Source organism: Diabrotica virgifera, chromosome 6, assembly GCF_917563875.1.
Source record: "Diabrotica virgifera virgifera chromosome 6, PGI_DIABVI_V3a".
Lineage (NCBI taxonomy): Eukaryota > Metazoa > Arthropoda > Insecta > Coleoptera > Chrysomelidae > Diabrotica > Diabrotica virgifera.
Window position 1 is genome coordinate 253,099,592 of NC_065448.1, and position 26,861 is coordinate 253,126,452.

The 26,861-nt window shown below is 32.6% G+C and overlaps 1 protein-coding gene across 2 annotated transcripts in view; it reads right to left on the reverse strand.

The window, feature by feature from the left end:
• Positions 1-26,861, reverse strand: part of LOC114333661 (teneurin-a) — a 499,544-nt gene that overhangs the window by 108,523 nt on the left and 364,160 nt on the right. The gene's annotated exons all lie outside the window — the stretch shown is intronic.

Consider the following 26,861-nt stretch of genomic DNA (forward strand, 5'->3'; position numbering starts at 1 on the left):
AATTAGTAGTTTTTTTAAGTTTTTCGTCAATATTTCTAAAACTATGCTTTAGCGTAAACAATGTTATATACGAAAATCTTCTACATAAAATTTAAAACAAAAAATATTCTATACATAATTGTTATAAAATCAACGGTTCCAGAGTTACGGAGGGTGTAAAGTCGAGGTTTTAGATACTTTTTATATTTTTTGGGCAATATTTATGATATAACTATACCAAAAACCCAGACATCCAAAGTGAAAGTTATCCTCCAACACCATATTGTTCTATATGGTCCACATAATGTTCAGAAAAAAGTCACACCATTTTGAGCGTCGGGTTTGGGGGGGGGGGGGGGAGGGCAGAGAAATCGGTAAATATAAAAAGTATTGAAAACCTCCAGTTTTCACCCTCCCGTAACTCTGGAATCGTTGATTTTATAACGATTATGTATAAAACCTTTTTTGTTTTAAATTTTATGTAGAACATTTTTCTATAGAACATTTCTTACGCTAAAGCATAGTTTTAGAAATACTGACGAAAAACGTACAAAAACTACTAATTTACCGACTTCTCTCCCTCCCCCCCCCCAAACTGGATGCTCAAAATGGTGTAACTTTTTACTGAACAATATGTGGACCATATAGAACAATACTACCTCTGTAACTTTGGAACCGTTCATTTTAGAAGCGTTATGCATAGGGCCTTTTTTATTTCAAATTTAATGTAGAACAATTTGGTGTAGAGGGTTGTTCATGCTAAACCGCGTAGTTTTAGAAATATTGACGAAAAACGTAAAAAACTACGAATTTGCAGATTTCTTCCCCCTCACCCCCCAAACCAGACGCTCAAAATGGTGTGACTTGTTTCTGAATATATTATGTGGACCATATAGAACAATTTGGTGTTGGAGGATAACTTTCACTTTGGATGTCTGGGTTTGGGTCTAACTATACCATACTAAAAGTAAATAAATCAGAAATAAATATTTACTGAAAATAATCCTTCAAGGCAAAGTATTCCGGAAAGCGTGGAATTGGGAGCAGAAGAATATCATGGTTGAAGAACCTGAGGAAATGGTTCTCCACAACAACAACTAATCTATTTAAAGCATTAATTAATAATTGATACCCATACTGACACAACTATACACAATTCATCATCCCATCCTACACAACACGAATTTGCAGCCTACCGTAGACTGACAGAAATTCCCATGACAAAAAATAACTTCGAGATAGAACTAAACATCATTAAACAAATAGCAGTAAACAACGGCTATAACGAACAAACAGTTAACAAAATTTTAAATCAAAAACTCCATAAGAAAGCCGAGCAATTAGTGTATCCACCACCACAGAAAGAACCCAGTACCTTCTTCTCTATCACATATACTGGCAAGATAACAACAAAAATAGCCAGATACATAAAAAAGAAAGGAATGATACCAGCTTTCAGAACTAACAACAACTTAAGCAAATATATTAAGAACAATAAAAGCCGAAAGAGAAAGCAACTACAGAGTGGTGTGTACAAACTAACTTTTGACAAACGGATAGCAGAACACAAAAGGGCTTTCAACAATAGAAAAACAGACACTTCTACATACGCACTTCACCTTCTAGATCATAATCATTCTTTCAATGAAGAGTTTCAAAGTCTGCATATCCAAAATAAAGGCCTTAAGCTATCTTTTTTAGAATCTATGGAAATTAATAAACTGAAAAATACAGATGTAATTCTGAATGACCAACTCGAGAAAAACAGCTCCCCACTCCTCAACCTCTTCAGTTAGAGACTTAAAAAGGCAAACACATTGTAACTTATATCACTTGAGAAAGGCACTCTGCCGAAACAGCTGTAGTCACATAGTTGTAAATAATAAATTTTGTGGAAGTATAGTAAACAAAAGTTTTCAGTGTTTTATTGTGAGAATAATTAATAAAATAATTATAGCCAGAATGATCGCCAATGTTTGAAATAATTATAAGAGAATAGAATTGCTTTAAGAATCTGAACGGAGATAATTTGCTATTAAATTGAGTCACAAATTTTCACAAATAAAACTCACTCTAGGTATCCCCTCCGTTATCACGGCAGAAATCCAGCAATATATTTATCAAGCATCAAAGTGAACCCTTTCAGACAGACGAAGACTAGGTAAATAATTTTGACGTGTACCAAGAACATTCAAATCCGTACAATGTTCGAAGTACAAGTGAATGCATGTCTCGTGGCCCTTTATTTATATTCATGGACTTCGTCTGTCGGTTTATATAGTTGCCTGTTCCAATTTCTACCCTTTATCAGAGGCGGTCACCTTTACTTTTTAAGTACACTTGGCCTTGAGTTGTATACGTCTTGAATTTATCTTATAGAATTATAGACGACCTTATCTTGTTCTGTATGCATCACAAAACATTATAATTTAAAAAGTATATATGTTTGTTTAATAATACATAGGCTGCATCATCTGCAAATACACGGGTTTTTAGGTACTGTTCTATCTTTGTGCTTTTTAGTATCCATCTTTGACCAGTGCATCCTTCCTGTTCTGACGTATGGCTCAGAAACATGGACATTAACAAAGGCCAACATAAACAAAATAGAAATAGAGAAAAATGGAAAGATCCATGTTGGGAATAAAACTACAATACAGAAAATCAAACAAATGGATAAGAGAGAAAACAAGTAAAATAAATAAATACATAAACATATAACAGGGTTAAAATGTAGATTTGCGGGCCACAATGCGAGACAGGAAGATAAAAGATGGAATGCTGAAATACAAAACTGGAGACCGTGGACAGGAAGAAGAGGAAGAGAAAGACCTCAGATGCGATGGAAGGACGATATTGTAAAAGCTGCAGGAACTAACTGGAAAAGCGCAGCCAACGACAGACATATATGGAAAGATTTGGGGAAGGCCTATGTCCAAAGTTGGATAGAAATGGGCTAAAGAAGAATCGTCTGCAAACACGTAATCTAATATCTCTGCTTGTAAGTTTCGGTAACCCATATTTTTTTTTAACATCCCATTTATTTACAATCTGTAATAATGATTACAATAAGTAAATTGTTTAACAATTAAAAGAGACTTGCAGGAGACTGTCCAGTGACAACTACCTATGAAATCATAATTTTAGTACTTAACAAAATTATTTGTGACTAATAAATAAAACCCTATAAATAAAACTCTAATAAATAAAATATTTTTGAAAATTTAAAATTTAAAATCTTGTTCGTAGATCGCTTGGAGTGTGGCGCTTTAGTCTTCTGTTTACCTGGGGTCTCATTAGGTTCTTCGCTAGCCTGTTGGGGTGGTTTTGTAGCCGGATGTCGTATTTTTGAGCGTAACTGGCAATTTCTTCTTTGACAGTCTTCATTTGGAGATCACGATTGATGTGTTCATTGGGCATGTACCACGGTGCATTTGTGATAATGCGCAAGGTTTTCGATTGGAATCTCTCCAGGATGTCGATGTTGGATCTCGACGCAGATCCCCACAGTTGGATACCATAGCTCCATATTTGCTTAATCACTGCCTTGTATACTAAAATTTTATTGTACAAACTCAGTTGTGACCTTTTTACTATCAGCCAGTACATTTTATTGAGTTTCAGACCCAACTGTTTTCTTTTCGTGAATATGTATTTCTTCCACGTTAATCTGCGGTCCAAATGCATACCTAGGTATTTTACATCATCCTTTTGTTGTAGTACTTGATTATTTAATAAGACGGTTGGGCACGTATCTTTTCGATTAGTGAACGTTATATGTACTGACTTGCTTTCGTTTACTTTAATTCGCCATGTTTGTAACCAGATATTTATTCTGTCGAGATTTGTCTGGAGCAGTTGCGAGGTGATGTACAGGTTTGAGTGGGCTGCAATGATTGCTGTGTCATCTGCATATGTGGCTGTGATGATGTTTTGGTTTGTAGGAAGATCTGCTGTGTGGAGTAGGTAAAGAACTGGTCCAAGGACACTACCCTGAGGTACTCCAGCTTTGATTGGATATAAGTTAGTGCACTGATCTTTAACTTTTACAAGGAAATGGCGGTCGAAGAGATAGGACTTGAGGATTGGAAAGTAGTTGAGAGGAAGAACTTTTCTTATTTTGTATAGCAGGCCAATGTGCCAGACTTTATCAAAAGCCTGCGAGACATCCAAAAAGGCTGCAGAGCAGTGTTGCTTTTCTTCTAAGGCTTTGTTTATGGAATTGCAGACTCGATGAATTTGCTCAGTGGTAGCATGTTGTTGTCCAAATCCAAACTGGTGGTTGGGTATTAGCTGCTTTTCCACGAGGATTGGCTGTAATCTGTCTAGTAAGATTTTTAAATTGACATCACTGAAACTAGACTGATGGGTCTATAGGACTTAACTTCTTCTACAGGCTTGCCTGGTTTGGATATTAAGATGATTTGTGCCACTTTCCACAAAAGGGGATAGTAACCAGTTCTTAAGATTGCGTTAAAAATCTGTGTCAAATATTGCACTCCTTTCTTGGGAAGTTCTTGTAAAATTCTTGCAGTGATTAAGTTGAACCCTGGGGACTTGTTCGGATTCATATCTGTTTAGATTTTGAATGGTAACCCATATGTAGTGGTTTAGTTCTTGTTTTTGTTTCTTTTATAATGTCATCCATAAACGTAATAAATAATAAAGGACTTAATCTCCCCCCGGGCCTTACATCCTCTGTTATTGTGAAATCTAATATATTTTTTTACTTATGACTATTTTGTTTATGTGATTTTTATTGTATCATTTTTATGACTGAATAACTCTTATGATTTTATCTGGTGTAACTTTCCTTTTTAGATCTTCCCATACGTTTGACCTTGGTACTTAATCCAATGCTCTTTTCATGTCTAGAAAAGCTGGATACAACTTTTGTTATCTTAATAGCCTACACTTCTTATTACTACAGTATTTGCTGGAAAACATAAACACGCATACCAACAAGTATGGTCTAAAATTGAACGTTAAAAAGATTAAATTTATGATTGTAACGAAGAATATATACACCAATGTGAATTTAACCATAAATAATAAGCAAGTGGGAAAAGTTACGTCCTACAAATATTTAGGGGTTTGGTTCACTGATACTAATAACCAGACAAGAGAAATTAAGAGGCGAATAGAAATAGCGAGACAATCATTTATCAAAATGAAAAAGTTCCTATGCTGCCGGGACATAAATCTGAAATTAAGAACGAGAATGTTAAGGTGCTATGTTTTCTCCGTACTGTTGTACGGCATGGAAGCTTAGACACTGAAAAAGATAAACATCAAAAACATCTATTTAGGCATTCGAGATCTGGTGCTACAGCATGTGGAAAATACCATGGACAGATAGAGTAACAAATCAAGATGTTTTGCTGAAGATTAGGAAGGAATGTGAAGTCATAAAAACAATACAAACGAAAAAACTGGAATATTTAGGCCACATAATAAGAGGCGAAAAGTACTCCCTGCTAAGACTTATAATCCAAGAAAAACTCTCGGGAAAAAGGAATGTGGGACGTAGAAGGATTTCCTGGTTGCGAAATTTAAGGGAGTGGTACGAGTGCAGCTCAATACAGTTGTTCAGAGCTGCACTCAACAAAGTTAAAATTGCTGTGATGGTAGCCAACCTCCGATAGGACACGGTACTGCAAGAAGAAGACACTTCTTATTATCGCTCTTCTTTAGGATAGGTACCATCAGCAAGAGGTATATGCTGGTACATAGGTGTGCTTGAGAACAGGACAGGAGAAAGAAAAACTAATGAGGAAGTACTGAGGAGGGTCAACAAAGATAGAAAAATGGTAATGGTAGGGGAGTAAAGTATGCTAAATATGCAGTCACTCGGGTTGTTGGGTCTTATTCGGGTCAATCGACTTATTGGGTTGTGATTATTAGGTCCTAAAACCAAAAAAGTAAAATTTTCCATTTTAGTGGGGACTTGCCATTTTTTAATTTAATTTTCCATTTCCAACAATCGTTTTTTCCGATTATAGCGGCATCTATCCATAATTCGAAAAAATGTTTCGAATAAAAGTTGCTTATTTTTACATAAAGAATACAAATCTGTGGGACTCCTATTTAAGATTTTAAAGTAATCCCCCACCCCACCTACTTGGGGGGTCGTATTTGGTACTATTCGATAGATTTTTCAAAAATACTAAATAAGTGTATTTTGCAGTTTTTCGATCTGATGTTTATTTTGCGAAATATCGCGGGATTTGTATTTAAAATTTTAAATTTACCCCCCACCCTTTCCCGTGGGGGTCATGTTTGGTATCATTCGATAGATTTTGAAAAATATTGAAAACGTAGTTATTCGATCTGACGTTCATTTCGCGAAATATTCGCTTTTTTTGTGAAACTTTTTGACTCGCCTATTTCCTTACGCCCCACTCAAATCGGCAGATTTTTGAAATATACACTTAGTCCAGAAAGCCACTGCGCATCCGCTAGGAAAAATATTCCGATTAGGATTTTTTGCACAATCTTACTCAAAAAGGACCCCTTTTAACAAATTTGCATGTTGCCAGGACCAAAAGTGGGTCAAAAATTTTTTAAACGTTTTTTTTTCCTAAAATTATTTTTTTTGCATGAAACAAAGTTTTTTTTTGCGTTTTTTGGATCATTCTAAACAGAAAAGATGTTTATTGACTTTTCTCTAAAGTTGATAGTTTTTGACATATAAGCGATTAAAAATTTAAAAATTGCGAAATCGGCAATTTTTAACCTTCACAAACTATGTGGAAAACTTAAAATTTGAATGGTGCCAAGGTAGGTAGATATTCTTTAAACATCGATTGATGAAATCCCGAAGAGTTTTTTGCAATATAGTATTCAAAACTCCTTTGTTTTTTAATTTCTAATCACGCGTGCGAGACACTATTTTCCACCGTTGCATGTGTATACAGTATGGTGCAAATGAAAGGAATAAATTCGTTATTTCGTAAACCGGCGACTTTAAGGTAAAAACCCGAAACAGGTCGATTTTTATTTTTAAGATATGATATTGTGGCATATATGTCATACTAGTGACGTCATCCGTCTGGGTGTGATGACGTAATCGACGATTTTTTTAAATGAGAATAGGGGTCGTGTGGTAGTTCATTTGAAAGGCTCTTAAATTCTCTATTCAGTAATGTAAACATTTACATAATTATTTATACAGGGTGTCCAAAATTTTTTTATTAAATTAAAATATTTGAAAAAAAAAGAAGTAGAAGAACACCCTGTATAAATAATTATATAAATGTTTATATTACTGAATAGAGAATTGAAGAACCTTTCAAATGAGCTAGTACACGACCCCTATTCCCTTTTAAAAAAATCATCGCGCCCAGATGGATGACGTCACTAGTATACCATATATGCCACAATATCATAACTTAAAAATAAAAATCGACCTGTTTCGGCATTTTTCCCTTAAAGTCGCCGGTTTGCGAAATAACGAATTTATTCCTTTCATTTGCACCATACTGTCGGTGGAAAATAGTGTCGCGCACGCTTGATTATAAATTAAAAAACAAAGGAGTTTTGAATACTGTATTGCAAAAAACTCTTCGGGATTTCATCAATCGATGTTTAAAGAATATCTACCTACCTTGGCACCATTCAAATTTTAAGTTTTCCACATAGTTCTTGAAGGTTAAAAATGGCCAATTTCGCAATTTTTCAATTTTGAATCGCTTATATGTCAAAAACTATCAACTTTAGAGAAATGTTACTAAATGCCTTTACTGTTTGGAATGATCCAAAAAATCTAAAAAAATTGTTCCATGCAAAAAAAAATAATTTTAGGAAAAAACAAAAAAAAAACGTTTAAAAAATATTTGACCCACTTTTGGTCCTGCCAACATGCAAATTTGTTAAAAGGGGTCCTTTTTGAGTAAGACTGTGTAAAAAATCCGAATCGGAATAATTTTCCTAGCGGATGCGCAGGCGCTTTCTGGACTAACTCGTTTGCATGTACTTAACTTACCTTACGTTAATCTGACAATTTCGAGTATTTTTAAGGATAGATTTTTTTTTCGGGACCCCTTTAAGAAACTCCCCTGTGTTAAGAGCCAATATATGGTAGAGGTACATCTGCAGGGTACCAGGTTTCTCCTCATATGATAATCTGACGCGCTCGAGTAACTGCAAAAATCCCCGCGTGGGCTCCCCTACCATAAAGACTGATAAACACCGGAAAAATTTAATCTGGGACATTAGTGATGGGAAATGGGACAAAACAGACGGCCGTAGAAGCCACGATATGTGACACGCGACTGGTTACTTTCGGTTGAGCTCTATCGTAAAAGGTGACCGGTAGTTGAACAATAGTTTATACATGCCGATCTTAACGTTTCTGATTTATGTGTGTCGAACTTTTATATTGGCCCCCTATTTCGAATGTAGTTCCGATACACTGTATTAACCGCCTATGTTCCGTTTTTATTTGACTTATTCTGTATATACTCTAGTAAAATATAATTAATAGTACTCTAGCAGACCAGATTTCTAAATGAACTATTACATTTCAGCACGTAAATGCGTCATAAAGTAATAATGACCATTTGGTTAAAGTGTTCTTGTAAATATCCTCTTTGAACCACACAGCGAGCCATCGCTGTCCTTTAAGCACTATTTACCCATCCAGCAGCATTTATTGCTCAGAGACCATAGCCAGAGAGGTCGACGAACCGGTGCCGTAACGTGCTGTGTACGTTTTCCTGTTTATTGCCGAGTATTGCACCATCAGGAACTCGGTATTACGTGAATTACCTTAAAGCGCTGTCTATATTTAACCACACAATATGCGACAGATATGTGTTAGGAGAGCGTACATAGTTGACCCAAGATTTTCTAACGCTGCTGTCGGATTTGAGCCTTATGTGATATTGTATAATCAATTTCATGACACATATTTCTATAAATTAGGTTTAATTAAATGAGGTAACAAATAAATAAATAACTAAAATTTACAGGGTGTAACAAAAATACATGTCATAAATTAAATCACATATTCTGGGACCAAAAATAGTTCGAATGAAACTACAAATAAGTACTTAAAAAAAAGTTACAGCCCTTTGAAGTTACAAAATGAAAATCGATTTTTTCGAATATATCGAAAACTATTAGAGGTTTTTTATGGAAAACGGACATGTGGCATTCTTATGACAGGAAAATTTTAAAGAAAAATTATAGTGAAATTTGTGAACCCCATAAAAATTTTATGGGGGTTTTGTTTCCTTTAACCCCCCAAACTTTTGTGTATGTTCCAATTGAATTATTATTGTGGTACCATTAGTTCAATTTAATATTTTCAAAACTTTTTTTCATCTTAGTATTTTTTCGATAAGGCGGTTTTTATCGAGTTGCGGCTTCTTTTTTAATATGTTTGCATCAAAATTTTATGGGGGATTTGTTCCTTTAAACCCTCCAAATGTTTGTGTACGTTTCAATTAAACTATTTCTGCGGTACCATTAGATAAACACAGTGTTTTTAAAACTTTTTTGCCTCTTTGTAGTTTTTCGATAAGGCACCTTTTATCCAGATGTGGCTTCTTTTTTATTATGGTTCAAAATATACCCAAAAAAGTAAATCATACATAAATCTTCATATTACTCGTATTACCTAGGCTCCATGATCGTACTTTACCATACACAAATATGTGGTGGATTTGACAAATATTCAAAATATCTCGATAAAAACTGACTTTTCGAAAAAGTACTAAGAGGCAGAAAAGTTTTAAAAACATTGTGCTTAAGTAATGGTACCAAATTAATAATTTAACTGGAACGTACACAAAAGTTTGGGGGGTTTCAAGGGACAAAACCCCCATGAAATTTTTATGGGGAGTCCAAATTTTACTATAATTTTTTTTAAAGATGATACTGTCATAAAAATGCCACGTGCCTATTTTCAATAAAAAATGTCTAATAGTTTTCGATATATTAGAAAAAATCGATTTTCATTTTGTAACTTCAAAGGGCTGTAACTTTTTTTCTGTGCATATTTGTACTAAGGTAAGTTAGGTTCAATCGAACTTTGTTCCAAAATATGCGAATAAATTTATGACTCGTTTTTTTGTTACACCCTGTACTGTGTAGGGTTTCTTGAGTTTTAAACAAAAATACTAAAAAACACATTTACAAAAAATTAATTTAAACAGAAATCTTACATCTAACTATAATAAATCTTACAGCCTAGGTCAACATAAAACTGTGTTCCAGGCTCAAGTTTTTGCTTTGGTGGCTGCATTGATGAAATGACTGCATGAAGACCCTAAAGCTAAGAGAATCAACATTTACACGGATAGCCAATCGACTATTCTGTCTTTAACCACTCACCAAACCAAAACTGCTGAGAAACTGCAAAGATCTCCTCAACAACCTGCAGAAAGACAATAAAGTGCCTTTAATATGGGGTACCGGGTCATGAAGGGGTGCATGAAACAAGGCTAGAGAGAAACTTTTGACGACCCAGAAGCTTTCTGTGGCATCAGCAAAGATGCTACGAAAAACGAGGTTCAGAAATGGCTGATAAATAATCATCAAAAGAAGTGGAGAGCCACTCGAAGGGCAAATCCAGACTAAAAAAGTAATTAAGAATATTGATAAAAAAAGGTATGGTACAAAGGTATTATGACCAAGTGCCAGAGACTAACTAGTCTCGCCTGAGTTAAGAAGAAGAAGAGGAGAAGAGAATCAGAAATCTGCATTTAAATATTAAAAATATCTGTTTTGATTTACAAATTAAAATTACTCACCATGAATTACAAAAACCACTAAAGTAATATGACAAATAACAAATTGATAATTGATAAGAAATTAGGGCAAACATTGCAATTCTCCTTTACCTTAGATAATTTTGAGCATAGGCAGTTTCTCTCATATATTATCTGGATTATGTGCCATTTAGTCCAGAAATCCACTGCGCATCCGCTAGAAAAAATATTCTAATTCGGATTTTTTGCACAATCTTACTCAAAAAGGACTCCTTTTAACAAATTTGCATGTTGCCAGGACCAAAAGGTAGTCAAAAATTTTTTAAACGTTTTTTTTGTTTTTTTCCTAAAATTATTTTTATTGCATCGAAAAAATTTTTTTAGGTTTTTTGGATCATTCCAAACAGAAAAGGTCTTTAGTGACTTTTCACTAAAAATGGCCATTTTTAACCCTCAAAAACTATGTGAAAAACTGAAAATTTTAATGTTGCCAAGGTAGACAGATATTTTTTAAATATCGATTGATGAAATTCAGAAGAGTTCTTTGCAATACAATATTCAAAACTCCTTTGTTTTTTAATTGCTAATCAAGCGTGCGCGACACTATTTTCCACCGACAGTATGGTGCAAATGAAAGGAATAAATTCGTTATTTCGTAAACAGGCGACTTTAAGGAAAAATCCCTAAACAGGTCGATTTTTATTTTTAAGTTATGATATTGTGGTATATATGGTATACTAGTGACATCATCCATCTGGACGTGATGACGTAATCGATGATTTTTTTAAATGAGGATAGGGGTGGTGTGCTAGCTCATTTGAAAGGTTCTTCAATTCTCTATTCAGTAATATAAACATTTACATAATAATAATTAATTACATATTACATAAGGGTGTCCAAAAATTTTTTTTTAAATTAAATTATTTGACAAAAAAAGAAGTAGAAGGACACTTTGTATAAATAATTATGTAAATGTTTACATTCCACCCGACCACTATTCTCATTTAAAAAATCATCGATTACGTCATCACGCCCAGACGGATGACGTCACTAGTATACCATATATGCCACAATATCATTACTTAAAAATAAAAATCGACCTGTTTCGGGATTTTTCCTTAAAGTCGCCGGTTTACAAAATAACGAATTTATTCCTTTTATTTGTACCATACTGTCGGTGGAAAATAGTGTGGCGCACGCTTGATTAGCAATTAAAAAACAAAGGAGTTTTGAATATTGTATTGCAAAAAACTCTTCGGGATTTCATGAATCGATGTTTAAAGAATATCTACCTACCTTGGCAACAATAAAATTTTTAGTTTTTCACATAGTTTTTGAGGGTTAAAAATGGCCGATTTTGCAATTTTTCAATTTTTAATCGCTTATATGTCAAAAACTATCATTTCTAGAGAAAAGTCACTAAAGACCTTTTCAGTTTGGAATGATCCAAAAAACCTAAAAAAACTTTTTTCCATGCAAAAAAAAATAATTTTAGAAAAAAAAAACAAAAAAAAAAACGTTTAAAAAATGTTTGACCACCTTTTGGTCCTGGCAACATGCAAATTTGTTAAAAGGAGTCCTTTTTGAGTAAGATTGTGCAAAAAATCCGAATCAGAATATTTTTCCTAGAGGATGCGCATTGGCTTTCTGGACTAATTAAGTGTAGAGCAGACATTAAAGTATAAAATATATAAAAAATATGGATCTACCCCAAAATCCCGACAGCCAAAATCCCGACAGCCAAAATCCCGACAACAAAAATCCCGACACGCCAGAATCCCGAAACGACAAATTCCCGACACGCCAAATTCCCGACACGTCAAAATCCCGACACGCCAAGATCCCAACAAATCAAAAATCAAAGATTTAATTTTCTTAAATTGATTGGCAGTTCATTGTAAGTTTTATGGTGGTACTCCACCCTAGGAACGTCCCATGTTGGTTGGGGGTAGTTACCCCCTATGATAGGGGTTGATAAGTAAACATTACTCGCTGTATACGTATTTATTTACCAACTCTAAGTATAACAGTAAAGAGTTGGTGTGCTTACGGTATAACCATCTGAACGAATGATAATTGATAACAGATCGAATTAGAATCAATCACGCTTCTTCTGCTGGATGTATAAGTAAAGTGTAAGGTGTTGTAGTTTTGAATGCTGATACAGCGTGGCCGTGAATTACAATAATATTGACTAGATGACCAAGCGTTATTGCCGATTAGTGTAATTGTGTTGAGAAATCTGTGTCACCTAATTAATTGAAAACAAACGTGGTGTTTGTTTTTCTAGGACATTTAAAAATTAAATGACTATGTGTTGCTCTTATTTTTGGATGCTGATAATCCTGATACAGTTTTAATCCAATAAAAATATTGTGTTTTGGTCAAGTTTTGATCATTTCTTTTTTTTTTAACATAATCACATTTATTTTTGGTTTTTTGTTTATAGAGATCTGTTTTTCATTTTTTTGTTACTTAGCAAAAGTATTTACCTTTTAATATGAACTAATTTTCTAAATAAAGTTTCTAACATCGGTACATGAATTAAATTATTTTTTTTTGCCAATAGTTCAATATACAGGGTATCCAGAAACTCTACCGACAAACGAAGACAGGAGATTCCTCAGATAATTTTAGGACAATTTAACCCAATTCACCTAGTCCGAAAATGCTTCCTGAGGGAGCTAGAACTCTTTAAAGATGGTGTCATGTAATTAGTTTTTCTTAAATACCTCCAGAACGCTTCTATTTAGAAAAACGAAAATTGGTATGCATATTTACTTTCCAGAAATGAATCGATTCCATCCATTGTGAATTCCTAGTATTGGTCATAGGCGTCCGTTTTGGGTATGGCAACGGTTATATTTTATATAACGGTCGCGATTTTGGCTGTCGGGTTTTTGGGTGCCACCGAAAAAATATATAAAAAAGTATATAAAATTATAAAAAAATTATACCTGAGTATAAGAAGTCAAGAGTTGTTAACTGACAGATGGAGTGTGACACAGAACCATCGAAATTTTATGTCTGTGATTAATTTAGCTATTGCGTTTCAATGCGGGGAAAAATAAGGGTAAATATAATTGAAAAGGCAAGGACAGAATATTTAGCTGATAAAGAACTGGCCACCAACTATTTTTAGAAGAAAAATATTAAAACAAAACACGAAGCTAAGAAATGAATAAAATCAATGGAAATTGAAATAAAATAATTATTCAATAAACATGTGACGTTTAAAATATTACAATGCATAAATAATTTATACATTATAAAGACAAATGTACAGTCGAATTTCAAGAACCGATAGTGACTTTAATCAAAATAGGAATTTAGTTTGAAAGAACCCCAAATGTTATTAAGTTTGGTGACGTTTTATAGAATCGAAAGTAATTAAAATCACACAGCAACGGCGTCTGTAGCTCTGCTGCAACTGCCGAGCTTAGAATGCCTTCCAAACTTCCCAAGTAAATCTAAAAGTTTCATCTCCTGTTTAGGAACTGATTTCCTATGAGAACACTATTCCGAAATAAGTCGATTTCGAGCTCTACGCAAACTTAGTAATTGATGTTATGTAAAGTAGTTGTTGAATTCTATACAGGATGTCTTAACCGATTCTGGAAAGTTCATTCAAGAAAACTATTCAAAGAACTAGAGATGTTTGTAATGAATTGTGTTCCTTTGAAGACAGTCTAAAATACATGTTTATTTGTATGTTTGAGAATGTGAAAATATCTTGTACTAATTTACTAGTTTGGTTCTCCTTTATTGCTGTAATCGGATAAAATAAATGCATTTATATACAGAAGTAAACTAAAGTTGTTATCAAAAGTTAAAGATTTTGCTAAAAACTTTTAAATTTTTTTTTCAAAAACAATTATTGTGAAACATGTTTGACAATAAATATAATATTATATTTATATGGGATGAGGTCACAGTTGCTTGCAATGAATAGAATAGAATAGAAATATGCTTTATTGTCACTGAAAATTATAAAAATTTTATGGACAAAGCTTAATATAAGGTCAGAAAAAATAAATAAATAATAACAATAACAATAACAAATACACTTTTCTGAAATTTGATAAATCGTCAATATAAAAAAAAGAATGTGTGTACTTTGTACGCACGTAAGAAGTTATACTTCTATTATATGATTTAAACGAAATTAATATACTTTTTATTTATATTTTATTTAAATATTAAGCTAATTTATACTTACTACTTCTCAAATATTTTTATTAAAACAGTGCCAAAAATTAAAATAATAAAAGAATAAAACCAGTGCCAAAAATTAAAATAATAAAAGAATAAAACACACACAAACACATTAAAAATGCCACAAATGATTTCTGAACATTAATTGTCGGAAATTTTTTTAACTAAATACGTATTTTCTGAAAATAAAATTATATAATAAATATACTTACAATTATAAAATGTATAAAAAAAATAAAAAAATAAAAGTTTTTATTGGGATTCGAACCAGCTATCAGCGCGGTTGGTATATTGGGGTTCATTCGCCTTAAACGCTTCGCCACGGAGGCAATGTGTCATTATGTGCGAAGATCGACTAACTAAACGGATTAAGCTTTTGACATTTTTGAATTAAATTAAATTAAATTATTTTGATTTTGAATTGAAATGATTTAGAATTGAACAAATACAACAAAACATAGAGTAAGAAAACAATATATTAGGTGAACATTGATAGAAATTTTGATGGTAATCAAATTATGTAAATAAAAGTATTACATACTATGTATTTTGGTAGGTTCAAATAGGTAGGTACCTATGATACATTTACAATTATTACGTACCTGTTGCTTTTAAAAACTATTTAAATGTCACTACAATTATAAACTTTTTTGTTTCTGTCCTCACAATAAAACTAATATATTATACATTTGTTTACCTTCATATTGAACAATTATTTATTATTGACAGATCATTTCAACACCCAATCAGAGCCCGTATAATAACTAATACCATACTATCGGTGTGCGCATGCGCGCAGATCAATATAAATTCACCCTCAATCTCAATCGCGCCTAAAGAAGTATAACTTCAAAAAAATACAAAAATACAAAATATAAGTTAATATAGTAAAGAAAAAAAAAACCAAATCGATATATTGCAACAATTAAGGTACTAGTACACTTTAGAAGACCAAAAATAATGATTTCTTTCAAGAATTTTTGTCTCAGAACCTTTATTAAAAATGAACATAAAACTTTTTATTATACAAATTAATACATAACTTTTAGAGAGTACAAAAAATATTTTTGTTTATTTATGCACGTACACTAATATTGTAGAGGGGGCAAAAGTCCAGGCCTCGAAAAATGATGGCGGATAGTTAATCTCAGGATTGGTATATCTGAAACAAAAAAATCGTTCTGCATTTGAAAAAGCAAGATTTCTTACGTGACAGTTTACCAGAATTTGACCAAAATATAAAAAATAAATATTTTTTATCCATGAAAAACTGAAGAAAAACGGGCAATTTTTTCAGAAAATTTTTTCAAATTTCCGTAAAATTTTTTTTTGCGAAATTTTTCACTAACGGTGATAAATTGTCACGTAAGTTACCTTCCTTTTTCAAATGCCGTACGATTTTTTTTTTCAGAGATCCCAATTTTGAGATTAACTGTCCTCCATCGGAACTACTTTTTTTCGAGGCCTCGACTTTGGTGCCCTATAAATATTAGTGTACGTGCATAAATGAAAAAGGATATAATTTTTTGTATTCTTTAAGAGTTAGATATTAATATGTAAAAAGTTTTATGTTCATTTTTAATAAACGTTCTGAAGAAAAAAATCTTGAAAAAATGCTTATTTTTGGTCTTCTAAAGTGTACTAGTACCTTAATAGAAATTGCAAAGTGAACATACAACAAAGTAAACTATAGACGTAGGAACTAATAAGTCTAAGCTGCTGCATGTGACACCCAAATATAGATAAGTTTGGTTACTTATACATTACTGTAATTTCTTAGTTAGTCATTAAGAAACTCTTCTACTGAATAATATGGTCTTTTAGATAGATGAGCTTTTGTCATTTTACGGAACTTGGGAAAAGATGTTGCAGATTTGAGTTGTAAAGAAAGATGGTTGTATAGTTTTTTTGCGTAATATAATATAGATTTCTTTACTAACTCAGAGGACGGGATCAATAAATAGACATCAAAAGTTGAATTTCTGGTGGAGTAGTCATTATGAGGCCTTGCTGGAAAGACATGCATGTGTTTACGAATTAAGCAAACAGTTTCTAAAATATATAAAGATGGAAGGGTTAAAATTCCGTGACCTTTGAAGTAACTTCTGCAATGTGTTCTTCTTATGAGGCCAAACAGATACCTTATTGCTCTTTTTTGTAATTTAAAAATAACATCTAATTGGGCAGCTGTACTAGAACCCCAAATAGGAAGACCATATCGAAGATGAGACTCGAACAAGGAAAAATATGTAAGTTTAGAAGATGCTAAATTGAGTTCTTTCGAAACAGATCTTATAGCATAGCAGGCTGAGGCGAGTTTCTTACTTAACAAATCGATATGAAGGGACTATTTGAGGTTGCTGTCTAAAAAAATACCAAGAAATACAGAATCAACGGTAGAGATTTGGCTGTTATTAACAAGCAGGAGTTTAAGAGCACTTTTATAGGATAATGCTACTGTCTTATCCACGTTAAGAGAGTAAACTAGAGTCAGACCAGGTATAATCAGCAAAAAGAAAAATTTTGCCATCGATTTTTAAACTAGTGATGTCATTTATAAAGATAAGGAACAGTAGAGGACCCATTACTGAACCTTGTGGTACTCCACATAAAATGTTTTTGAGACTAGAGTCAGTATCATTTGCTCTAACTAGTTGTTCCTATTATTCAAGAAAGATTGGAACCAATTCGAAGAAAATGTCGTGATTTACACAATCAAAAGCTTTGGCGTAGTCACAGAAAACAGTGGCAGTATAAAGATTATTGTTTAGTGCTTGGTAAACCTCATGAAACACATAAACCAAGGCATCAGTGGTACATTTATTAGTTAAAAAGCCGAACTGATTTTGGGATAAGATGTTATCAATGAGAAAGGAAATTGACGGCTGGCTTAAAATGAAAATTTTCTTTTTTATTGACGTATGTTTCTCAAATTGACGACGGGCTTACTTGGTCTCGATCTTGTAGACAAATAGTCATGCTTGTGACAAATAGTCATGAATTCTGAGTTTGGTGTTTTGTACTCAGGATGGTATTAAATTCTGATTGTTTGGTGTGTTTATGTATTATATGATTAGGTATTGTGTATGCATGTCTTATATGTTTATGTATTGTGTATTGTATATACTTGTACGAGCCCCTTTCCATTTTAGTTGGCCCACCTTTGGAATTTGCAGTTTATGACGATTACCATAAACAAGTGATAATCAACATATTTTTATAAGTTCCCATACTAATTATTATTGCATGTTTTACTAATATTCATTGAAAACATTACACTTATGGTTTTTTTATTTATTTCAAACAATAATAAAAAAATTGCTAAATCGTGGCTTTTGATTCAATTATATGGTAGGGGAGCCCAAGCGGGGATTTTTGCAGTTACTCGAGCGCGTCAGATTATCATATGGTGAGAAACCTGGTACCCTGCAGATGTACCTCTACCATATATTGGCTCTTAACACAGGGGAGTTCGTTAAGGGGGGCCCGAAAAAAAATCTATCCCTAAAAAAACTCGAAATTGTCAGATTAAGATAAGGTAAGTTAAGTACATGCAAAATAGTGTATATTTCAAAAATCTGACGATTTGAGCCGGACGTAAGGAAATGGGTGAGTCCCAAAGTTTCACAAGAAAAAAGCGAATATTTCGCGAAATGAATGACAGATCGAAAAACTAAAAAATACGTACTCAATATTTTTTTAAAATCTATCGAATGATACCAAACACGACTTCCCAGGGAGAGGGGTGGGGGGTAAATTTATTATTTTAAATACGAATCCCCCGATATTTCGCGAAATGAACATCAGATCGAAAAACTGTAAAATACACTTATACAATATTTTAAAAAAATCTATCTAATGGCACCAAACACGACTCCCCACGGAGGTGTGGAGGGGGGTAACTTTAAAATCTTAAATAGGAGCCCCATTTTTTATTGCAGATTTGGATACCTTACGTAAAAATAAGTAACTTTTATTCGAAAGTTTTTTTCGAATTATGGATATATGGCGTTATAATCGGAAAAACGATTGTTGGAAATGGAAAATTAAATTAAAAAATGGCAAGCGCCCGCTAAAATGGAAAACTTTACATAACTTTTTTTGGTTTTAAGACCTACTCTTCACAACCCAATAGGTCCCCATAACGCTCGAGTGACTGCACATTTAGCATACTTTGCTCCCCTACCAATATCAACATACATTGATTTTTTCATAATTATCTTAAAATCAGAGTTAGGCTATGGAAAATGATATCAAAACAATTGTCAATTAATGTCAAATAGATTTTGTGATATTATAAAGCCTATTGCCGTTTGTCGGGATAAAGTCAGCGATGGGAATGAGTGAAGGTAAAGTTATGGATGAGAACATTTATGTTCAATCGTCAATAGATTTTTTAATTCTCGAAAATCAATTCGAAAATCGCGAATATGTTTCAATTGTCACAGTATAGTGTAAGAAATACAGTTAGGAGATACAAAACCTCAGGTTTTGTCATCACAAAACCTATAAATGAAGGAAAAGGTAAAATAAGCGAAGCAGATAGAAGGGGATTAAGACGCATTATAGTGAAAAACCGACGTGCAACTTATCTAGATTTAACTAGTTTTTGGAGTAACCTGGTTGGAACACACGTTTCTAGATCGACATGTCACTGAGAGATCCACAAATTAAGATTTTCTAGTTACATAGTGATTGATAAAGCTAAAAAAATCAATAGGAATTCTTTGTGAAAACCTTAATTTTATCTCAGACTAACGAAAATCCAGTCTTAACATTACAACACAAGAAAAATAAGTTAAAATGGTCAAAAGAGCATTGAGGTTGGACAAATTCACTAAGGGATACAATAAAATGGAGTGATGGATCCAGATTTGAAGTTTGTGTTGGAGTCGAGTTGGATACAGTAGGAGTCGAGTTATACGCAGGAAAAGTAAAGCTTTTCAGCTTAATGTTTTAACAGAAAAGTCAAATTTCCTATGTTTATCATGGTCTGGGGCAGCATGTTATCGAATAGTTTGGAAAAATTGCATTTTATGGATGGAATAGTAAATACAGCCAAATATTATTTGAAGGTTTTAAATAATTTCTTACCGATTGAGGAACAAAATCGTTTCAATAAGTTTAAATTAGCGAAAGATTTTGTCTTCCAACAAGATAGCGTAGGTTGCCATACCTCAAAAAAGAGTTTAAACTGAATTGGTGACCACGGTATACTACTTCTGGAATACGTTTCTAACAGCCCCTAACTAACTTGTCCCCGAGAAAAACTTTTGCGCCTCTTTTTTACGCGAAATTTTAAAAATAATATTGAGGAAACATCCTGCTAGATCCATCAAAGAATTGAAGCAAAACTTGCAAAAAATATGGGATCCATTTACACCAGAGTGTTGTAAGAACTTTAGTAAAAACTATGCCTCGAAGAATTTTGAATCTAATTAAAAATAAAAAAGATGTCACTTAGTTGTAAACTTCCACGTTTGTTTTGTTAAAGTTAGATATTTTTTGCGTTTTTTTATAATTTGTTATTATTCTGCTTAATTAATCGTTCTTATAAATTTAAAACATATTTTGTATACTTCTGGAACTTCAAAAATTATCAATGAATTAAAACTTTATTTAGGAATGCTGGACTTTTGTTTTTGTTCTATAAAATTAGATTTTCTTTTAAATCTACATTGGGCCAACTCATATGGGAAGGGGCTCGTATATACCCTGTAAAAGCTCGCTACAAATAATAACACAGATAGCAAATATCAATAGCCAATTTATCCACCAAAAAAGAACTTATTTCAAGAATCAAACAACACAGGAAAGCAGCCAAAGCTGCATTTGCGCAGGAGGCGCAATAATAAGAAAAAGAGTACATCTTTGAGCTATTGCCTAAATTTTTATAAGTTCAAAATAAGAGTAATGCTACAAAAGGATTCTGTATTAAAAAAATATATTTTTTAGTAGAATTACCATAATATTATCTTCGTATTTTATGAATAATTTTATTACAAACATAAAAACTTTTCCATTTTAAAGCTTTTTCAAATCTCTTTCTTAAATGCCAAAAATTTTCAGAATTTTTGGATGAGAATATCAATTTACAATAATCAATTTTGAAAAAATGTTTGAAAAATATTTTAAAAAGAACGTTCGATGACTTATTTGAAACCGCTGAGTGATAAAATTTAAATGTTTTGAGGAAGATTAGACCATAACTAATAACGATCATTTCCTTCTCGTATCCTAGTTAGTGTATCCGTCTTTCTTGGCATGTCTCTAATTAAAGTTAAATTGTATTCTTGAGAAATGGCATTTCATTAATAGTGTGTTGCAATTCGAGGTTCGTCTATTGTACTTGGAACAAGATTGTATTTTCTTCTTATGCACTGCAATTCATCCCACATGCTCTATCGGGTTTAAGTCGAGGTATATAGTGGCCGAGTCATATCAAAGTTTAAATCTGATTTGATTTTATGTAATTATTCTCGAAGCTATTGGTGTACAGTCTGTAATTATGCACATGTACATGAATTTATTTTATCGAATATAGTTGAAAAGCAAAACATAATCTTGAGGTATTTTCGCTATATACACTGACCGGCACAAAATTTCGCCACCTAAAATGTTTGATAAGTTTGACAATCTATAACTTTATTATTTGTACTCCGACTTTCAAGATTCTTGCATAATTCTTGGATAATTAAAAAACAAGATCTTAGGGATACCTCCAGGATAATACAAACGGAGCACGTAACAAAATCAGCCCTCCAATTTTTTCACAGAATTTTTTAAAGTTAGGAGAAAATACAACGCTTCCATTCACCTCGTATAATGTTATCTAAGCAAACTAGGGGAGTGCAATTAGAGCGAAAACATGCATTGTTTCGGAAAAATTCAAACAAGCTGATAACTTTTTTTTGTTAGTTTATATACTTGTTTAAATATAAAGTTCTAATCGCAGATTTGGCCGCTAATTGTTTAAACAATAACAATTGTTTTGTATAAATAATTTTAAAAATATCGTTAAATTCATCATTTTACTTTGATCAAATATGTTTCTATTTTGTTTTTGAATATGCTGAATCCGAATATGGCATTGCAATTTGAAAATTATTATACAGAAGCTCTTATACAGTATATCTGCGTAACTAGGAACCACATGGAACACTTTTTTATTATCAATTTTACGAAAAAAGTTATTCTTCATAAAATGCTCTGGATAGACAGTGGTTTTTATTTTATCTATATTGTTGAATTGTTTTCGAATAATTTATTGATATCTACCTGTTTACAGTAAATAATGGAGAGATCTTACTTTTTCGATGTTTTGGATGATTTGTTTTCACTCACTACTGCACTTGTACTTTTATTCCCACACTATGTTAAATTGGTGATTTATCTGCGCGTAAGTCCCTTGGAAATTGGGATTTTTCACGGAGCAGACGTTAATCAATCTCTCAAATTGACTACCTGGACCGGTCTGTGGAAATGTAACGCCCAGTGTATAAACGAATGGATACTAAATAGAAAAAAGAATAGAATAACCACATTAGCAAAATGGGGGAGACACATGTGGTCAATATAGCAAGAGATAAATCACCAATCGGTAGAAGAAGTATAGGCCTACCGCGCAAAAGATGGAGTGACAACCTTCCATAGAGGCATCAATCCGCCAATGATCAAGCAGAATTGCTTATAAAGAGGGAGAAGAAGAATAAGAATATGTATTTACCAAACACATATTATAATGTACTCAAAAAGTCTCTAATGTAATGTATTCTATTTCAGTATAGCTATTTTATAAAAGTATATTGAACTAATTTCTTCAATATATCCTAGAAAAGACCTATTTCATTGTACACATTGTTTACAAAGGTATCAACAATGTCGTGTCTAAAGTTAGGATTAAATAAGGAAATTCTACAACGAACACTACCAACTACAAGCAGTAGACGAGTCGGTCTCGGGTTTCCTTAATTATTGGGAATTGTTTGACAGAAACAAACTTAATTAGGAAGTGGCCTAAAAGAGAGACGAAGCAAAAACAACGAAAAGAAAAGTTTGCATGAGACCCTATAAATAGAACCGGAAAGGCTGTCCTGGCGACCAAAATAGAGCATATTTTCGAGTAAAGAAATTTAAGATAGGTTTTTAAGTAATTTTAATTTAAGTTAAAAACTCTTAATTTACACTAAATAAACTATGTGTAAAGATTATTAAATTAAAAATAAAGTAGATATTAATAAACAAAAAAAAAACAGAGATACAATATAGCCCAGGAACCGAAGCTTCTCACCTCACAATTTTTACAGAATGGATCGATTTGCTTGAAAATTTGAGAATAAGCAGTTGATAGTCCAAGGATCAAAATCTATATTATGCCGAAAGGCGCTTTTACCATGGGGGTGGTTGCCACCCCACCTCGGGGGTGGAAATTTTTGACTATATTTTGACTGCAAAAGTCGATAAAAACATTAATTTTAAGCAAAAAATGTCCCATCCATTTTTGTGATAAAATTAATAGTTTTGGATTTATTCGCTATCGAAAGTGTTAGTTTTATATCGAAAAAATCAATGTTTTTCGATATTACACTCATTTACGATTCACTCAATTTTTGCCGTAGAAAAAAAAATTTCAAACGAAGTTTTTGGGAATTAAATAACCTACAATTTCATATTTAAACATTTTTTCGTATCTCTGATGCTAATCTTTCTATTCTGAAGAAAATGGCATTTTTTACCAAACTACAAAAATTCATTCTTCGCTTTTAACTCCAGTTTTTTTTAAAAACTAATAATTTTAAGTCCGTCAAATTTCTGAAATCTATTAATAATATATAAATAAAGAAGAATAAATAAGGCCAATGACTACAAACACCGCCAACTTACACTATTATGCTTCCAATTGGATTTCTCCCCCTTTTTTTTTCAAAAAAATATATTAATTTTTTTACCGCAACTTTTTTATTTCTTATCGTAGAAAGTTTGGTAAAAAAAATTTTGAAGGTTTTTACAAGCTCCATAAGGCTATTAATATTGAATCCTTTTAAAGTCCTCAGTCGCCAAAAGAGGTGACTTTGAAAGGGTTGGTAAAGGTGGTTTTTGCATGTAATTACAAGTTTTAATTGTCAATAGCTCACTCAATTTGTGCCGTAGAAAAACTTTTTTTGCACACCACGTTCTTGATAAATAAATAAGCGACAATTTTATATTTAAACATTTTTTTCTTATCTCTGATGCTAATCTTTCTATTTTTACCAAAATACAAAAATTCGTTATTCCATTTTCAACTCCATTTTTCTAAAAACTAATCATTCTAAGCCGGTTAAACATCTAGAACCTATTAATATTACATAAATAAAGAAGACCAAACAAGATTAATGACTAATTTTAATCAGGGTGGTGAATAGGGGGAAGTTTACGATCACTTTTTCGCGGGTATTTTTCGGATTTTAAATCGCTTATACTTTAACATGTTTAAAACTATTAACTTTTGAGAAAAATGTCAAGAAACTTATTTTATTCAGAATATCCCAAAGAATCTAGGAAATATATTTTTTGGAGGAAAATAGGAGATTTTTGAAATAGAGCGCGCCCCACCCGCAAAAAAATCGGATAAACACGCATATTTAACAATTTAAAAGCAACAGTATAAATTAAGGTTAGACGCGATCACTCATCAGAATCTTGAAGCTGAATGTTTAGTCTTCAATTTAAGTATCTGGCAACCTCAAAAATACTAATATAAATATGAGATTTTAAGCTTCGAAAATGCGTATTTTCGCATTTTTCAGATTTTCAATCGCCTATAACTCGAAAACTACCAATTTTTGAGAAAAATTACAAGATACCTTTCTTTTTAAGACTGACCTAAAAACCTAAAAATATATGTTCTAGACCAGGGGTGTCAAACTCAATTTTGCAGAGGGCCATATATTAAATTCAGAATGTGTCGGCGGGCCAGATTCAAATCAAAAAAAATGTACTGAATTATTATAACATTTTATTTAATAGTATACTTATAATATACGGTTGTTAAAAATCATATCAAAGTTATAAAAGCGGGTAATTATTTTGAGCTCGAGGATCCAGATACCTGACTTCTCTTGTTTTTGACAAGCTCATTGATGTCAGGTATCATATTCTTTGTATTTATTTTAAGAATTGATTGGAGATGTTCATTTGTAAGTCTTGTGCGATGTTTGTTCTTATTTATTTTCATGACGGAAAACATCTGCTCACATAAATAGGTGCTACCAAACATGCACAGAATGCGTGCTGCATGCTTTTTTAATTCCGGGTAGTTATCCAAACTCTTGAAATATTGTGTATAAAATGTAAGTGCGTTAACCTCTTTAAATTTTTCTTTCAAAATACTGTCCGATTGAATATCTATCAACTCCATTTGCAAATGAACTGGTGCCTGTGAAGCTTCAAAATTGAATGGATTGTTGAAAATTGGGAATTCCATTTCATTCATTTTGTGGAAGTCTTCAAAACGATTGTTGAATTCCGTGATAAGATTTTGCAGAAGTTGAGAATATTGATCCAATTTTTTTTGATCCACTGTGCCAAATGATTTTAAATGAGGGAAATGATCCAAAGTTTGATTTTTTACCTGATTTTCCCACAGCCTCAACTTTGTTTCAAAGGCTTGAATACATGAGTACATTTGAGTGACAATCAGATTTTTACCCTGTAACTTTACATTCAGATCAGTCAAGTGTTTATTCATATCTACCAAAAAGGCACAATCAACCCACCAGTCATTGTCATAATCAATTGGGTTGCCTTTTTCTAACATGAAAGCTTGAATAGGGTCACGTAATGCAAAAAATCTTTCTAAAACTACTCCTCGACTGAGCCAACGAACTTCGGTGAAATAAGGGACATCAGAAAACTTTTCGTCCAAATCTTGTAAAAACTGCCTGAACTGTCGGTGATTTAGTCCTCTGCTCCTTATAAAATTTACTATTTTAATTATAGGTTGCATGACATGGTCCATTTTTAAATGTTTGGATGCCAATGATTCCTGGTGAATTATACAGTGAAATCCCACAAAATTTCCTGATGTTTTCTGTTTTAATTTAGTTACAACGCCCGAATGTTGGCCAACCATGGCAGGAGCGCCATCCGTAGTTGTGCTGCTAAGTATATTCCAATCGAGTCCATATTCTGCCATCAAATGCTCCAATGCAGAATAAATATCATTTGCTGTTGTAGTACCTGTCAATGGAACGCACTTTAATAGTTCTTCAGTTATTTCAAAGTTACTGTTAATACCTCGTATAAAAACAGCAAGTTGAGCTGTATCAACAGTATCAGTGCTCTCATCAACAGCCAGTGAAAAGTTTGTAAATTCCTTAATTTTCTCCTTCAGTTGAAGAACCAAATTTTGAGATAAATCATTTATTCTTGAAGCAACAGTGTTTCTTGACAGCGAAATATTTTGAATTATTGACTTTTGAAATGGAAATAAAACATCGGCAACTTTCAACATACAGTCTTTAATAAAATCACCATCAGTGAAAGGTTTTGATCTCTTCGCGATTTCTAATGCAATAATAAAACTTGATTTCAGGGCATCTTCGCTCTCAGTATTAGCTTTAGTAAACATCGATTGTTGACCTTGAAGTTTAGATTTTAAAGATGACAATCTGTCCATTCTTATTTTTTCAGTGTAACAATCGAATTTTGATTTATGATTCGTATCATAGTGTCTCTTCAAGTTAAACTCCTTACAAACAGCAACTGTTTGATTGCAAATCAAACACAGTGGTTTACCTTTCCATTCTATGAAAAAATATGCATTTTCCCATTTAGACTGAAAAACTCTACGTTCACTATCAACTCTACGTTTTTGTGACATTATGCCGAAATCGTAACAAATATGGAACTCGACACAATTATGGATATCGCACACGCACGACACAAACAAATGTACAATACCTTCTCAAC